At 40.5% G+C, this 19,125-nt stretch overlaps 1 long non-coding RNA gene across 1 annotated transcript in view; it reads right to left on the bottom strand.

Moving 5' to 3' along the window:
* LOC309876770 overlaps window positions 1-18,972 on the bottom strand; it is a 100,084-nt gene extending 81,112 nt beyond the window's left edge. Inside the window, exon 1 of the long non-coding RNA XR_014317252.1 lies at window positions 18,852-18,972. This is a non-coding gene — a long non-coding RNA (uncharacterized lncRNA). The remainder of the gene's footprint in view (window positions 1-18,851) is intronic.
* Between the last annotated feature and the right edge of the window lie 153 nt (window positions 18,973-19,125).

The following is a 19,125-nucleotide window of genomic DNA, read 5'->3' as shown; positions in this document are numbered from 1 at the left end:
TCTTCTCTCACAACAACCACAGTACTTTGCAGCTATAGTGCAGAACCAGAAAAATGTATCAGAACCCAAAATAGATCCATACTGTCAGTCTCACAGGACAGTACCATGGCACCACGTAGCATCAATGCAGCCTCAGCCCCTTACAGACTAACAAGACATGCATTTTGGCACAGCATACGAGGAAGGTGAGACAGTAAGTAAGGGGTTGCCCTGGCCACTTATTGGGACAATCTGAGCCTTGCAGACCATGAAGACTTCTCCTGGTCCTGGGATTGCTACCTGATGAGAATCTGTTTGCTTCCAAAATTGAGTGCTTCACAAATAGTAAGATGCAACTCTTTTGATTTTATCCCTCTTGAAATAAAGAAAAAAAAAAAACACTGTAAAATACCATGCAGCCCGGCCCTGAACAACCCGAAGTTACCGATGGTTCATATGAATATTGCCACAATAGCATTTCTGTGCTTTCGGGTTGCTATTTTAAAGACTTGGGAAAGTACATGGAGCAAGTGAGTTAAAAGAACAGACTGACAGCTAAGAAAAGTGGCCTGTGGAAGCAATAATGAGTGAACACGTCACTAAAGATTGTATCTTGACACATATGCACAAGGAGGCTGAATTCAGTGTGTACAGGCAATCATGATTCTCACATTACCTCACTTTGCAACCTTAGCAAGGGCCTTTAAGGGTTGTTGTGTGCTTGGTTATATTCATCTGTGAAATGAAGATATCTCAAACAAGATCACTGCGATAGGCGCAGCGTCTAAGCACAATAAGAGGCATTCTCAGTGATAACAAAGCATACAAGATAAGTGGATGAGTCAGACCAAGAGGGAGAGAGAGAGACAGAGGTAGAGAGACAAAAAAAAAAAATACCTTCCCTCTGAGCACACACAGGTGCTGGTACATAACCGGACCACGAGCCTTGCTTGCTGACATGCCACATGACTAAGGTGATAAATAAAAAAAAAAAAAGCTTCACTGGTAGTATCCAAACACTATTTTGCTGCTTAGGGGAAGATGCTATTCTGCCCCTTTTCCTGATAGTGGTTGCCCTTTGGCGGAAGGGAAAGGTTCAGTGGGACAACACTGACCCTGTGCCAGACACAGCTGTCACACAGCCACCAGCAGAGCCCACTCACACCCACGTAAACCTAATGCAGCTCCACGTTATTTTGAATTTACAGCATCATCCCTCAGAGCGCAGGCGAGTATTTCCACAAATGAATGATCTCAATCAGAAAACCAGTCCTGTGGCAAGGGATACATATGGCCATCACTCCCAAGAACAGCTGTCAAGCACGAGCCCTGCCCACTTCCCACTGTGTAACGTCCGTGGCTGCTCAGTCAAGCGAATGACCTTATAAGCCCACATAGGTCCGATCTGAACTGAAAATTATTAGCAAAGACTTGTTTTCCTTAAGACTTTGTAATCTACGAGGGAAAAAAAAATAACACACTTGCACTGCAAACGGGTCTAAATGGCTTTTGTTAGTTATTTTGAGTATAAAACCTCTCTATGTGGAAATAAAAAAGCTCTTTGGAAAGACGAGTGATAGACCCCCACCCTCTCTATCCAAAGCATGCTGTTCAATTTAGCATGTGCTTCACTGAATAAATAACACTCCCAGCCATGATGCTCTCCCTCCAATATGCTTGAGTATTGATAGATTGCATTGCTCTATTCTAAGTCTGCCTGCGACTTGTGCCATTTGCCCAGTGAGTTGGTAAATGAACTTGGAACATTTGACCCACGCAGCTGAGATTACACCTTATTTAGAGCGAACGGACAGGATTCTTTGTTGTACCCAAAAAACCTGACAGATAATGATAACAAGCCGGATAACCTTTCCGGCTTGTTCATCTGGGTATTTAGCTATGAGGAAAGTGCTACCCCCTGATGATCACTGAATCCCTTCGGCACACACACATATATACATGCCCTGCTGGAACCTGTGATTTAGGCAAGTTGGCAACTGAAGGACCTTCTCCCAGCCTGCTTTCTGATTTATATAGGCCTGCCACAGAGTGACTGATACAAGTGAAATAAATCTATTTAGGAGTTAAAAGACATGAAACTTGACAGACATTCAAAGTAAGTCAGATTCAGCTATTTCATGTTTTATCTTTTCCCGTGCTGTATCTCTAAAACAAGATTAGCTAACATGGTCAGGGGGCAGCGGGAGGGATAAGTGGGTGCAGTGTTTGGACACAGTCTCCTAAGAGGGGTCTCCTACCCCTAACCTCTGATTCTGTGCTTCAGCAATACATTTTTCACTATGCTTTGATCTTGGCTGACATTTTTAACTTAGTAACGTTCTCCAAGACAATCTCAAGGCTGTAAAATTACATTACTCAATGTAAGAAATACTTCTCAGCAACTGTCCTGCTTTGGGCTTTTGAGATACATTTCTGTATCTCAACAGGGTAATCGTGATGCTATTTGTCAAACAGAAATGAAAGCCGAGACATTGACAACTTGCCCCGTCTTGCCGACTACCTGAATGTGGGGAGTTTGCCGAGAAAATAATCCGGCCATCTTTTTAAAATGTACTCATGAAATGGTTGGGGGATCTTCTATACTGTCCAGTTAGTATCAGGGAGATGGCTGCAGGGAAGTTTTGGATCAAGTCTTCAGGACTTTCACAATTTTGCGGTATCTCTATTTTTTTCCTCTTTTCCACATATACACACACATTCCCTTCCTAAACTTACCATGACCTAAGCAAAAAATCAGAAACAACCCATGTTCTGTGGCTCAGAGTACTAAAAGACAGCTTTTGCTTTTTTCCATTGAGATGCTTGTGGCTCTTTTCTAGTAAACATTATAGTTAAGGGCTTTGAATTAGCACCACTTCTCTTGCATGTTTACCTACTCCACAAGCAACTCAATGTCTCCTTGATTTTTGTGCTGGCAGTGCCCCTCCCCTCCCCAGCTATCCGATGTACAAGGGCTGGTGGAGGTAAAGAGAGCCAGAATTGCCGTGCACAGCAGACTACAGCAGCACAATTCTCAGCTAGGGAGAGTCAAGGTTTCTATCACATCATTAACTTAGGTATAGCAATCATCAGCAATATCTTCCATTTGTAATAATCCATCTGGGCTGTAAATGGTCCATAATGTGGTTGAATTAGCACCCCATTCAAAGCCTACTTCCTGGGTTTAGTACATTATATCTCACCATTAACACTGTCTTCTGACTTGGTGGAGATTTTGTATTCAATAGATCGTGTTGGTACCAGGAATGATTAAGGTCCTATAGATGTTAGTTACAATTCACAATAAGTTGGTTGGTATATTAAAATATCACAACTGAAGGCCAAATTGACTTATACATCCTGTCGCTACATGGGTGAAGATGTCAAAGGAAAAGTTATTCTCACATTTTGCAGCTTTAACTTACTTTGTCTTGGCTCCCCATGAATTAGAAATGTGCTAAGTGTAAGAGTATCTCCCAAAATGACACGGGGAGTATGATTATCTCATCCTCCTATTCTTGTAAGTGCTATTTTGTGTAAAAACCTCAAAACCCCTTCACATAGGCTTGTTCAGCAGTTTTTTTCAAGAGTAGTATAATACTACACCACTGCAGCATCTCTATCTATATCTCTGTGTACACACACCCTGCTATGAAGTTCCCTTGTGAAATGCCTGCCAACAAAAAAGACAGTAGAAAAGACAGATATTCTTGAGAGCTAGTGGTCCTGAATGTAGCCCTAAGAAGTTTCCCCGCTGGCATTATAAGGATGCTGGCACAACCAAATTAGAAACTGCACAATAATCTCTTATGAGGTCTCAGCTACAAAATCAAGCTTCCATTTCTCCTCTCTCTCCACTCTGCTTTACAGCTTTGTTCTTCCCTTGTAAGAGGACAGAAACTGAAGGAACAATCAGCTGCAGCAACAAGAGTAACAACATACCGAATTTTCACCCAGAGCAATTTCCCTTGAGGTGAATCTAGCACAAGTTTCTATAGGGAAATATAATTAACTCCTTCAAGTGTTGGAATCGTACTCCACAACGCCTAGGTTTGGCTGCAAAACATTTTATTTTAAGAACAGAGCGTATTTTTAACATTCGAAGTATTGTGTATGGCTGTGGAACAGCCTCTTCATGTTTTGTTTTTCGGATGCTGTGGATGTACATCAAACATCATAATGAAAGAAGCCATCCATGAGGTGCACTGCATCATAGATAGATTATGTAAATATTCTAATGATCTACCAAGCAAATAACAAATTTAAGAGAAATATAATTATCTTTAAATCCCGCACATTGTAAATGTTTGCTTTTAATCCTTTACATAACCTTATTAAAAATTTCAAGATGGATACATTCTCCCACTGAATCTGACAAACATCTGGTTTACAATAGAGTCATGAGATGAAATTCCATCCAGAATCACATTTGCTCTTCAGTATGTTTTCTCCCACTATCATTCATAACACAGAACTTCTGTGTTTTGTCTGGGATATAAAACAGTGCGATGATATGTTTTTATTAGCAATAATGCACAGCTCTCTCCCTTATAGAATTTAAATCTGCTATCTATGGGTAGGTATAGTCAAATATATTGATAGTCTCCCTTGTGGGTTCTGCTGACACTTGGGTTTAATTGTAGTGAACTTTGAATTCCTATCTTAAGGTCAGTTATTAACTATTGATGGATTCTCCTTTTCTCCATTTAATGCTAAAGTATTCATACTAACCAAGATAGATGGGAACGCTGAAGAAATTTTTCAAAGCCACTGCTGTACAAGATACCCTTACACTCTTCCTGTGTGACAAACACAAAGCCCTTTTCTAAAGGTGGCGATTACTCATGTGCAGCTTAAAAAAGAAAACACAACACAACACTGCGCAGCTGACCCCTTGCCACTTTTTCTTCTCCCGGTATTATCTTCCTCGAAACAAAAGTTGCCATATGCTGCTGATTAGGAAAAAAATAAAATAAAATCTCCTCGGGCACAACCTTGGATACCAACCTTGAAACCAAATGGGGTCAGAACGCAAAGGAGCAACCGCGGCAGCGCACACCACCCAGCCCTGCTGACAAACAACTCGGCTCCTCTGGATTTCCCAGAAGGAAAAAGAGTGCCCCTCGGAGATTTATAAACACATACATAATAAATGGGAGGCTGAAGTTTAAACTGTTATGAAGCATTCTCTACTCCGCTTCCGAAGTCCTCTGTGATTTAAAGAGCTGACATTTACTGTGTGCAGGCCTATTATTCAGAATGACTGTTTGTGTATAGACAATATTTTAAAATGGCTTGCTGTAGATGAAAAATTCTTATTAAGTCAGAAAAACAGTTTAAGTAGGTAACACTCTCCCAGTTTAGACTGCTATAAGTCTCGCTGACCTGCCGTAGGAAAGGCGCAGGGACAGGTGAGCCTGTCAACGCCGTCTGCCACGTTAGGGTGCTGCAGGACTGCGGGCCAGGCCCCGCGGGTGCTTAGCCAGTGTGCCAGTGACACTGGGGAAGGCTGCAGTCAGCTTCCCATCTCTTAAATGGTGGATATGAAGAGGCTCGGTGCCACAGTTCGGCATTTAAACTACTTCTTCTATCATAGGCTTTGACACTGTTCTCCAGCCTGTTGCTTTGTGCCACGGTCCCTGTGGCAGTCGAGCAGGATGGGTTTCTGAGGCGTCCTCCCCACATCAGGCCTACTGCCTAAAAACCCTAAAAGCTGACAGGAATCTTCTGCTCCAGAAAAAACAAACAAACAAACAAAACACACAACCCTGACTGACCACAATTAAAGCATACACACAGTGATTTGATTTTACTCTGGAGTAAAACCACTCCTAGCAAGCTTGATACCTTGTCTTTGTACAACACACCAACGGATCTCAATGTACCTTACACACACACACACCTCTTCAGTCTGCCCATCACTTGCATACCATCCAGACCTGAAAGTATTTGTTTTTTAATATGCATTTTTTCAGGTATCCTTATGACAGAGAAAATCACACATAACAGAAACAACAAAAACAGTGATATCTGAACATACTGCTACCAATAAGACTGGATAACATCTCTCTAGCATGCAAGTTATTCTACTCAAAAGACCCCACTGAACATTATTTTACTGTCATTATATTTGATGATAACACCCAATCTGGTGAGTAGTTCATACATAATATATGGATCGGGCTAAATACAGCTAGACTCAGATTTTTCAAGGTGGTATATATTGATCTGGTAGAGAAAAATACCCTTCTCGAAGCCTGTGCACTAAAACCTACACTTTAATCTTTACGCCTTCCATGAGGCTTAAGTGTAGATTTAAACAGGTGATTATAAATAGGGGACTTTGACAGGGAACTTGATGTTCAGACTTCTGTGCTCAGATTTTTTAGAGGCAGCAAGTACTGCCGTTGTCTGCTGATAATAGTTGAAAGAAACTTTCACGCTTATGAAAAAGCAAAGCATAAGGGTACAAAAAAGACACAGCAAGAGTAAAACACATATGCAACAAGCTCACTAAGGTACCTGTATGCTTTACACCAAGCAGCAGCTCCACTGCTGTTCAGTCTTCAGACCCATCCCTTACATGTTTTGGCCCAACTTATCCATCACTCTCTTGGAAAACTCCCTGGAAAGGACCAGGTGTTTTCATAGACCATTCCAAACAGGCACTCTCCATGCCACTGTCTTAGTTTTGAAGGCAAAAATGTTTAATATGCAAGTGGGCAGTTCTCTGCCCAAGAGCCTCAATGCCACAGAACGGTATTCAATGTTTAAGTCCCTAATATTAATATACATATACATACTGCTAAAGAGTTTGGTAGTCCTTAGACATATCAGGACAATCTACAGGAAAAGCAACATTACATCCAGAAGACTTCTGGCAACCAGTTTAATTCTCTCTTTTCTTGAATTTCTTGTACTGCAGAACAGAAGTCCAAATGAAAAACCCAGGCTATCATTTTGTAGAGTGTCTATGGAAAAATTCTAAACAAACAAACAAAAAACAGGAAAAAAAAAAATCCTAGCCAAACTGTAACTCCTAATCTACTTTTCTGAGAATCGGACAAAATGACCAATCAACAGCAGCTGATCAAGAAGCAAGTTAATCTTAGCTAAGGCCTATGAAAAATCAGCAGAGACAAAAAGTAAAGACAAGCAGACAAATGTTAAAAGATTTATCCTTGCATCCATGAATTTCAAAGTAGAAATGGAAAAATATTTTCTTTCTCCCCTTTATAAATCACACAGTTTGATATAAACCATTTTTAAATAGCCTATGAAATATTAGTACTTCAAAACAGATTTAGCAGGTCTTAGGAGTTTCTACTGAATAGATAATTTATGAGAACTTTTGGCTTCCTTGGTATTATTAAAAGTGTGGAATGGAATATAATACTATTTGTGCATCAAGAAGCAGTGTATTACCCAACTGTTGGCAGCCATTCCTATAAAACACAGAGTTCTTAATCATCTGGTTTAGGCATTTTCCAATTTGCAAAGTCTGCATTGCATTTTTTTTTTATTTTTATTTTTTTGTTATCCCAGTTAAGACAGTTTTATTTAAAACATAATAGCGCATATGTAATTTGGACTTTATTATTGATATCTACAAAGGATGTTTGTTTATTTATTTATTGATAAAAAGAAGAATGCACATAGTGCAGTTCTTGAAGCAAAGATCCCCTTTAAAAAACAGAAAAATGAGTTTTTTATTAAAAACAGAATGTTGAAGGACAGGAAACAAGAAAGACCCTCTTCATCTTTGCATCTGCCACATGAGAGATGTAAGTCACTACACAAAGAATCATTTGTGACTCAGAGCAGTTCCCTGTTTTAAGCCACTGTGTTTACTCCACTGGGCTAAATTTCCTCTCAAGCTCGGTCAGGTGGATTTGCATAGCAGACTGCTTTCAATCTTTTTCCCATCCCAAGCCTGGCCTATTCCAATATGTGGGCCTGCAGCATGCAACTATGCCAAGTCATTCACAGAAGTCTTAGTGCAACTCCTCCTCATGCAGGGAGTTTTCTGGGAGTGTTTTACATGCTTTGCTTGTTCACTACTTTTAGTTCTCTTTTTTTTTTTTTTCTTCTATCTTCCCACATAGGTATCTGAGCTATGATAGACTTCCTTTTATTTTAAATATCAATAATAATAATAAATATTCTCTTAGCTTCTTCCTAGACTCTAGAGTGCACAAAAAAGTCCACTGAAGCCAATGGAAACAGTGCTTGTCACTCCAGGGAAAGCAGGACCAGGCCTCAGCTTTCTGCAGCACTGAAGTGAATAGCAAAGCTCCTAATGACTTCATTGGGACTTGGATTTAGCCCTGGCAGGAAACACAGCTATAAAATCATAAATTCAATAAGATGAAATTCCAAGTGAGTATATTTGGTAGAAAGAGGTGAGGACTGGAAATGTGCAGAGAGGAAAAAGTCCAAAACCAACTGTCTACAGCTGTTAAAAAATGAGCTGGTGTCATGTTGGTAACCCTTTAAAATAATGGCCTAATCATTATTAATCCCTTCGATATTTAATGCAATAACATTAATCACGATGAACTCATTTGGTATTAATGTGAATGTCAGACATACCTCTCCACATACACACACATCATTTTGGGATTAGCTTTTCACTGTATAATTCTTTTTGTATCCTTCAGAAAGAGCTGAGGATAGTTGTTTTGTGACTTTGACACAAAACGTAAGTGCTACTTATACACAATAATGCTTTGTGTTTCCAAAGCTTGATAGCACCTCTAAATGCCTGGTTTTCTGGGGTTACCAGTTACAGCACCTAGAGATTGGAGGGCCAGAGCAGAAGCAAAGCCACTGGCAAAGGTTGTGTGGAAACTCCGGATGATTTCACTCTTAGCTGCCATTTTCCACATGCTGCAAGCGCTGATTACACAGACCCAGCCAGACCCGCTGCTGATGTGAGTTGACATCATAATATTGAAGCTGACTGACAGGAACTGAGGAGCTGGACCACTAACAAGTTCTCTTGGTCAGGAGTGACATCAGTACAGCTTAGAGGTCTGTAATAATCAGATAAGGTCTGAAAGCATCCCCCTAGATGATGCTCCCAGAGAAAGTACCTGCTAGGATGCCTACCAGCAGCGCCTGGGACATACAAAAAGCATCAGTCTGATGCTTACTTCTCTGGCAGACACACACTAAGATAATGGTATCAAATAACCGGGTGTGGAAGAGATGGCTACGCTTTGGATGCTAACCGTGGCAAAAAAAACGTGCACTGAAAAGCCACATAATCAAGGGAATGTCACCAAACCTTTATTTCCAACTAACATGTATTTTCAGCTGTGCCACGATTTCTAGTGTTTTATATCAGCGTTAACTCATATAAACGCCACGTTACAGCCTTTCCACCCACCACCAATAAATATATCCATTTACTGTCTTTCGCTTGTTTCTGAATCGCTTGGCACGCTGTTAGTTAAAATTCATTCTTTTAAAGCACAATATCCATTTAGCTTCTATCCTCTGAACTTTATTCATTCATTATTAACACTGAAAGCCAAAGAGCATGAGAGAAGTTCAGTCCTATCGGCATTTCGGATGAAAGTAATGTCTTGGTATATTAGTGGTACACAGCACTATCATACATAAAACGCTGCCCAGTCCTTCAACAAAGCAGCCGTATCCCAGTGCCTAATAGGATCACTTACTTCAAATGTGACACCACCTTCTTTGAAATATTTGTTTAGATTTCACAAACATACGAAGCTTCTCAAACTCAAACAAAACCTCCAGCCTCCAGTCCAGGCTCTGATTCTAAAGAGCTTTCTGTTCAATAAATCAGAGCCTGAATCCAGCATTTTTTTTTTCCTCTGGCTTGCCTTTTTTTTTTTTTTTAGGATAAAAATAAAAGTCATCTGGTTTTGACTGCAGATAATGAATCATATTAAGAATTTTAAAAGCACTATTCTCTTTTTTGAGACCTAATTTCAGACCTATTAACACTTTAATATGAAACAGAAGCCCATCATTTCATTAGAAAAAGAATAAGGCCCCTCTTGTACCATATGTTGCTTCTTCCTTTATAAAAAAAATCCTTTTGAAATCCTAGATTGGGCAGTATCAGAGCAGAATGTAGCTCTGGCACAAAGACAATATATAGGTGAGCAGACCTCGCATCAAGGAGATTAACTATTTCAAGCAATATTACAGGTTTCTGGCAAACTCTCCTTCACATTCCTCACTATAATAAATGATCCAACTTAAAAAAATGAACTATTGCAACACACACACGCAAAGAAAAAAACACTCCTGGTGGGGGCGACCCAAAGCATGTGAAATGCTAGCAGCATGTCATCTCTACAAACTTGCCTATGATTACACCAAGGACAAACAGCTGCTTCTTACAAGTGCTTTTTGGCACATTATATATTTATTTAATAAGTGAAAGAAAATTATAGCTGTGACTTTTCAATATTTACTTTTAAAAAATGAGAATGCCTTTAAAACACACAGAATGTGAATGCAAGAGCTGGTGTGATAGCAGAGAACCTTATTGCACATAATTAACAGACACATAATGTCTGGTTACTAGTAATTTCCTTCTAGCTGAGTAAGGAAATAATTTAATCATGTTGATCAAATGAATCCCATGAGCCCAGCGTAACATTATGCTTTTTTTTTTCCTCTCTAAATCTGCATTAACTGATAAGAGTCTAGTTGGTGAAATCACAGAACCCAACCTTGTTTAGGTATCCTTAATAATACCTAAAATATGGGCATGATTTTAGTAATTGGTTTAATCAAGCATTTCAGTAGATTTTTTTTTTTTTTCTAATTGCTCGTGCTGACTGCAAAGAAAAAGAGCAGGGAGAAGGAAGAGAGAAATAATTTAGCATGTTCTTTATTTTTCAATAGAAGCATTTTTTTTCTTTTCCTGTGTATTTCATGTTTCTCTCTGTTAAAATAAGAAAGGCATTTCTATAGAGACATGTAAAAAAAATTACACTCCTTAAATATTCGAGTGTTAAACAGCTAACTAAATTCCTATTATTCTCCACCTTTCAATCCCAAAATATCTCCAAGTGCAACTCAGACATAGGTAGAATTTTCTTTTTCTTTTTTCCCCCTCTCACTATCATTTTATTTGATAATACATCATTTGCCTTGTCATTCCAGGGTTTCATAGTAAAGCCTTTTGTGGGATTCTGCTATTGTTCTCTTTGAACTACTTAGAAAAAGCACTGAACTACCTTCAGTGCTATCTCAGGTAGTTTCCTGTAATGAGGTGATAGAATTTAACACTTACCATAATACATTTTATCCATCTATTGTTTGCTAAATAATTCCTGCAATAACACTTTTATTCTTTCCATAATTCTTTAGGGTAATGCTGGAGGAATAATATTTTTACTGCAGTGATTGATGTTGGATTCTCCAGTGTGAATAGACCCCATGAACACAGGTTATTGATAAGCATAAAAAAAAGCTGTATGAAAAGAATATCAGGGATCAAAGGGTTAATACCATTTTATGAGGTTGTAAAAATCTACCTCAAGAATCTTGTGTTAGCAATATTCTTTGTGTAAGATGTATGTTATTAAAACAAGTAGCAGCATCTGAATTAAAGTGACAGTATGATGGATGACTAGTGAAGTGGAATCAGAGTCGTTTGCAGCATTTTGGGCTAGATGTGGGAATTCTGCCTCAGAGGTAGGGCGCTTGGCAGACGCATTGATTCCAGGCTGACGCATGTACATAAATATGCCCCTAGAGAGGAGTGGCCTAGCAGAATTTACAAAATTATGTTCATGAATTATTTAACATTTATTTATGGATGCTATATTTAAACAGCATTTGCAAAGGCGAATGGACCACAGCATACACAGTGATCTTTAGATAATGCAAATTCTGCTCAAGATGGAGACAGTTTGCATACTTCACCGAGAGGCTAAGTCCATCAGAACTAGGTAAGTGATGTGTCAGTGTTGTGGCTTTATACACTACAGTCTGCTGGTCCCCAGAGGACTGACAATTCCCAGAAATACCTGACAAGTTGGCGGTTCCGACCTCTGCAAAAGAGAGCTCCTCAGACTGGATTACTACTGTGATGGCAAAGACTCCTCCTTTAAGTAAACAGACTCCAACTTGCTCCTGTGACCACCGTGCCTGAGAGCCTACTCGGAAAACAAGCTGAGAACAAACTAAAATTTTAGTCCATGCCTTCAACTGCCTTATGGCTCCACTACTCTGGGCATTAGACCCTGTATTCTTACCACAACCCTGGAGGCACAAAACGAGGTGCTTGTGAGCACAAAACTCAAAAGTTAGGCTGCACAAGAAAATCCCAGCCTCCTCCCATTGTGCATGTGTATAATTCACAACCACTTATTATGTGATCAAGTTCTTTCTCAATTAATACCACAGATTTCTTTCTGCTCAATACACCCAAACTCAACACACCTGGAAAGCACAGGCTGAAGCCATACTGCACACTGTGAAACACAGCTATAGCTAATATTAAAGATGAAATGTCATGAAATAAAACAGAATCCCATGGTAAAAGCATTGTATCTCACTCTGGAAGAGATTACCTTGAAGGAAAGGAAATCTTTCATTTAGCACTGCACCGCTACTTTACAGTTTACCCTCTATTTACGCTCTGTTTTACTCTTCCACTGTGTCATTTCTTGATCTTCAAAAGACATAATTTTACATTTAATTTTCACTGGAGGGGATATGAACACCACTGTCATGTGGAAAATCTGCTTTTTGTTTTGTTTTGTTTTTTTTTTTTTCTTTCTTATCCTAAGCAGCTGGTTTACAATACTAGATTCCTGCAGAGAGCAACGAGAGGTACACACCGTGCCTTTTGAAGAATCATGAACCAGAGATGTGCCAGGCTATAAATGCTCCTTCTTGTTCCAGAGAGCTATTTCTTAAGTGACGGTATGTATCCAAGATGAATGTACTGGCCTGTGTACAAAGCAAGAGCCCATCCTCCTCTGCACACCCTTTTTTTCTCCTTGCTGCTGCAGGAGAAAGCAAGGATGGAGCCTCTCTAATGCTTTCATACCCTGTCCACACAGACCAAAAAGCTCAGGTCAGATGGAAAGGTCTTTATTGCCACAACTACTTGTGCCTTGTGTGCTGTGCTGCAGTTGCACAGCTGACACCATCGTCCCCCTCTTCCTACACTTGCCCCCCCCCCAAAAAAGCCACACCAACACAAACAACAACAAATCCCCCCCCCAACAAACAAAAAACACCACCACCAAAACAAAACATGCCACAAGGGGACCATGAAGCCAATAGACACCCACGCCACCCTTTGGAGCCTGGACTGGGTTGGTCATAGCCACATGCTAAGTTCAAGATTTACTGCATGCAAGTCATAGATGAGGGATGAAAAGACATCAGGAAGGTCATCCTGACCAAGGGCTGCCTTGAAAAGAGATCATTTTTATCCAGCTATTCAACAGAAATTCCCAGAACCTGCAAGTCCTCAGCCTCCTGAAGTTGTTAATGGTCCATACTGTCAGGATGTGCTCCCAATTATCCAACAATCTTATTTGCTGCAGTCTAATCCAGTAAGCAGATGATTCCCACTCTCTGTGTAGCTCCCTTTACATGCTTGATGCCTGTGATCATGCCCCCTCTGTGTTTTTTACTCTAAACAGCCCTAACGCTTCCAGTCTGTCCTCGAGGCCACATTCAGCCTCCCTGCTCCCTGTTATCTCACCTCTGGGGCACATCTTTCCCCTTGTCAAATCCAAAAGGGAGCACACACTACAGTTCAAGTCTCCCCAACACCTCCTAAAAGAGATGAATGTCCTTCCCCATTTCATATGCATGTCATTTTCCTTGTCCCCAATATATTTGCTTTTTCTCCCCAAGAAGTGTGCTCAGCATCTCATCTACTACTAAAGTCCTCTCAGATTCTTTCTGGTACAAACCACATTTCCTGGCTTGTATTTCTCAGAGTGTTTAGTTCCACCTACAGCCAGAGCTTGGCATTTGGTCTTACACCCTTTCCACCTCAAGCCCTTTCTCCTGTTTGTCAGAAAATCATTTGGAATTCTAATCCCGTCCACCAACCTGCCTGCAGACCCTCCCAGCTTGGTGTCATTTGCAAATTTAATAAGTTTAATATCCATTTCATTATCCAAATCATTAATGCAAATGTGGAAAGGGTCCTAGACAGAACTTATGCAGTACATCCTTCCAGGTTGACAATGAGCAGTTATTTTTCTAACTTGCTTGGCACCCACATGAAAGTGGTTTCCTCCAAGAGAGGCTGTTTATTGGAATCTTTCACAATTAAAACAAACAAACAAACAAACAAATCTCTCTTAAAGTTCAGGAGAAAGGTTGATTTTGTTGAGTTAATGGGCATCCAGCATGTATTTTCCCAGAAGAAATGGAAGAAAAAGAGAAAACGAGAAGAAAGAAAATAAGCATCGTATTCAGCACCGTTACACCTTACAGCTTTTGTTTCACATCCAGTCTAGATGAACTCCATGTGTTTCATATCTATGGTTTCCAGTTGTGGCAGGGACAGACTTCTCTTTGAAGCTAAGAAATTTTCTGTTTCTCTGAAGAAAGACAATCCCTTAATTTTTCTCATCATCACCAGCATCACCTTTTGCTCATTCCTTGTGGAAACAATGAGAAGAAACAAAACTCACGGCCGCTGTTTTGGTGCCCCCTCGAACACAGTCCCCTCACAGGCATGGCCACCGTGCCACCACCAGGTGCCTCTGTGGCTGTGGGTCTTGCAGGTGAACAGCAACGAAGCCACCACCAGAAGACCACAGCACACCCCCTGCCTGCCTGTAAGCAAACACTTTTCAGGGGCCTCACCTTTGTCCCCAAGGAAGAGTGGCTTGGCTAGCCATCCATCCAAAACCTCGCAAGTCAGATTTGAAGGAGGGAAGCATTTCTCTCCTTAAAGGAACGTTTCAGACAACACGGTTTTCTATGCTGCATAAGAAACATATGTTTCTATCGAGGATTACACCACAATTTTCTCCAATTACCTTACTTTGGGAATTGATGCATCAAACGTGAAAAACTTTCCCACCAGAGACCTTGGAAACTGTACAGCTTTTCACTCTGTTCCATTAAGGTTTCATTTTAACACGGTGCAACTTTTCAGCTGCCAAGGGGGGGTGTTAAAACAAAACCAGCCAAACAACATTCTGCATTTAGCTTGCCCATGTCAACACAAAAGACTCATCAGCCAGAATCTTGCTACTCGGACTAATTGTGTGGTATCGAATAGCCCTCTTGGCAGCAAACTTCAAATTTGGATTTGGGTTTTTGGTTTTCAAATTTTGCTTCAAACAAATTAATCCATCATTTCATTTTTTAAGCAAGACAAACTGCTCACCGCTATCTATATCAATTTCTTTAATTAAATACAACATTCTTCAGTTCCCTGATGATCCTGTTATAAAAGACAGCTCCAAATCTCAGCTTTCCCAAGGTTTGGGGATTCCTCAATGTGGCCAACCCAAGCCTGGATTTCTATCCAAAAGTTTGAGGCAATATATTCTGATTTTCCAGCATGGTTTTCCTCTGCTGCATCCCCTGTTCATCTGGAAGCAACTCCTGTCTCTCTCCTAATTGATGAGGTGAACTGGTATGAATGAGCTTATGATTTCTGCTCTTTGCTTGAGTGGCAGAAATGTAAATGGAAAAATTGTCTCCGAAGTTTAAATGAAAGATTTGGCTTTTGCAGTACTGAAATTACTAGTGCTCAGTGGATTTCTCTTAAATGTTTCATGCCAAAGAAATAAACCATGAATAATTGGGGTAGTAGGATTTCTGTTATCAGATAAATCATCACTCACTCAAGTTCTCTGATTTTCCTTCCTCCACAGGGTTTGGATTTTCTTTTTCTTTTCATTTTTAGTTTACTGACAACAAGAAACATCTTTGAGCTGGAATACCCAGACCTGACTTGAGAGCAGTGTTTCAAATATGTCTATCTTTAAAATGTCTTTCTGCAGTAGTTGGAGTGCTTCCTTCAGTTCCCCAGTACTTAGCGCATCAAGTGTGGTCTCTGATAGACCAGAGACACTTTTAAAGGAATGCAGAGAAATTGCCTTAATTTTTAAATCTGGCATGGTTTAGAAGCAAATGTTAAAACTTGACACACCGATTCTTAATGTTTTGGAAGTATTTTGTATGTTTTTGTTCATTTAATGTTTACACTTTTGAAAGGAGGTGGATTACTTCCAGAAAAATAAACTCTACAGAATCAGAGCAGGAATCTGCCCTGCTTAATTAGAGCACCGAGTCAAATTCCTTCCTTTACTACAAGCCCAGGAAACATGCAATGCCCTTGCAACACAAATTGGGCTTCACCTTTAGGACACCCTGATTTCACATTCAGATTCAGCTTTCATAGCACATGAAGTTTTGCTGAGGACACTGAAGACTGTAGGGACACAGACCTACCGAAATGTTCTCGGTCCTTTTTCACATGAAATTTTCAGTAAAATTTCTGGTGCCAGCTCCATCTGTATCACAGAGGAGTTCAATAAACACAAACAAAATTGTGTCACAAAGAAATTGGGTTGCAATGATAACGGCATTTAAGGTTCTGAAGCCTCTGGGAAGAGGCAGGAGGTGGAGGAGAAGGCTTTCTTCTCTGTAACTTCACTTTTCTCTTTCTTTTTAAATCCCAGGAAGACCTGCTAGATCTTTCAGCTAAGGGGCATTGTGAACTACAGCATGCATTAGAGACACAAACTAAAGCTCATTATAAGTGACACAGGAGAAATGCAGGTAACAAACATCCTACTTGAATTCCAGGGGATTTGGACCAGGTATTGTGAAAGAAATCCCAGTACCATCAGAGGCAAAAGACCTTTCAACACAGAATCTAGGAACTCACCCAATATGTGTTATACTTTCACTTTTCCTTCTCTCTGCCTGCTCCATTTATCACTTTATTTATTCTATTGGATTTATTGTCCTCTGACCCTTCGCTGTACTTGGAGTCACAGTTTCCCCTAAACAGAATCCAAACTCAATAATGGTCAAGATCGAGGTGAACTTCTGAACTCACAAGGGTCGAACAGGTTCAGAATTAAACAGGAACAAAAAACCAGTTCTGTTCAAGTTATTATCTTCCGATGTTCTCCACTTCTAATTTTATTCTCTAGGCAATTAAACATACAGATTTAACCACATGTAACATCTGTAGGCATACATGTAATTGCCATTGACATCAAGTTTGCACTGAAAGGCCTTTCAACAAGTTTGGTATATTAAAAAAAAAAATCAGCCCCTTAACCCTCAACAAACTCCAGTATTTGGACCCTTGGCAACAAAGCCCAGCTACTACTGTAGAGCCACAAAATATTTCCTGCAGTAAAACAAGTACAGTTCCAGCAGAGAGGCAAATCTGACACTGTGGCATGGTTTTGGATTTCATCACTGGTCAGGAACATTTTAGATATCAGTAAAAAAAAAAAATATATATATATATATTTCTTGTCTTTGTTTTCTGTGGAGAAAAGAAGGCAAACACAAAGCCATTTTTTTCTAAAAGCACTTGATTCTGAAGTCAACCTCCTCGCTTGTAAGAGCTGGCCAATATTTGATCAGAGACCAGAGAGGTCACTGGTGCTGGAGCAGGGAAGAGACTGGCGCGGGGACCAGGGAAGGTCCCTCTGAGGGTAGGCAAGAAGAATTTATAACTCTTCCCACAGGTCACAGGCTGCAGACAGTCACTCGGAGTGGCTGTCAGTGCAGAAGGAAAAACAGACTTCGCTCTGTCTGCTATTTCCTGATCATCCTAGCACTACCAATGCTGTGCGATGCATTTGGGGAGATAAAAGTTACTCTTAACCAAGTACATATATGGAAAATTGTATATATACAGAGAACATGCGGGATGGAAAGAGGTAAGTCATGCTGGTAGTGAAGGAGGTCTTGCAAAACCCCCTTGTGAAGTATTAAGCTTCTGTTGGTGAATTACTGCACTTGACAGCAAGCTGGTCTGAGCCATCCCAATGCAATCTTCACATCACAAGCACCAAACTACCTTTCTTCTTCCCTGGGGACCCTCCTTGCTCTGTCTCCACTCCTAACTGTTTTCTCCGGCTTGCTGTCAGCAAAGTCTTGCTCAAGTTCCAAGGACAGACATTGGACAAACACCCTGCCACCTCAGCTGAGTCCTACCTTCTGATGAACGACTTCTGCTGAGGATTTTAGGTGCTCTGTTGGTTACTAACGCTGATTCAAGCCCAGCGAAGTTTAGTCCCTGCCCTGAGAAAGGGAATTGGAGAAGGAGGTGCTGGTCTCTTCTCCTGATAAGCAATGACAGAGCAGGATGGAACAGCACAAAGCTGCACCAGGGGAGGTTCAGCCTGAATATTAGGAAAATTTTCTTTACCTTAAGAGTGGCCAAACACAAGAATGGGCTTCCTAGAGAGGTGGCTGAGGTGCATGTCAGTGTTAAAGAGGTATTTGGATCACGCCCTCTGTAACATGCTTTACTTTTGGCTAGCCCTGAAGTGGTCAGGCAGTTAGACCTGATGATCTTTGAAGCTCCCTTCCACTGACCTATCCTGTTGTAATATCACTCCTTGTACTTGTGAATATCCTAAATTGTGCTGCATGCAGAAGCCTGAGACAGGTTGCCTGAGAAGAAGCAGGGTTTTCCTTCCTTCAGATGAAATAGTCTCCATCCTTGAAAACCTGATAACACATTGCATTAAGGATATCAGAAATACCCTTCTATTATCCACCAGCACCTCGGATCTTTGTCAATCGTGATTTACCATCTCTCTCATCCCTCTGACATTTACAATGATGCTCAGTGATGAATTTGGCCCAGCTTCTCTGCAATCCTCATAATGAACATCAATTTTTAAGCTCACCTTGTTGGCTGACAGTGACACTAATATCACTCCAACTTTTGTCACTGACTTCATCTGTTAAAACGTACAGCCTGAGAGTCCTTCTTTTGCTTAAAAACATCAGAAGGAATTTCAGTGGTCCTGTCGGTTTAAAGAAACAACAGAGACATTATCAGCAAGGCTGGAATGATGAATGCAAAAGCAAAAGAACAGGCTGGCTGTACAGGCAAACAGGGGCACTGAAACTGCAGATCTGAAGCCTCCTGTGTCCTCACCCGAAGTGCAAACTTTGCTG

This window comes from Aythya marila (genome assembly GCF_965140915.1).
Source record: "Aythya marila genome assembly, chromosome: 3".
In the NCBI taxonomy this organism is placed as follows: domain Eukaryota; kingdom Metazoa; phylum Chordata; class Aves; order Anseriformes; family Anatidae; genus Aythya; species Aythya marila.
This window is presented reverse-complemented; position numbering and strand designations above follow the sequence as displayed.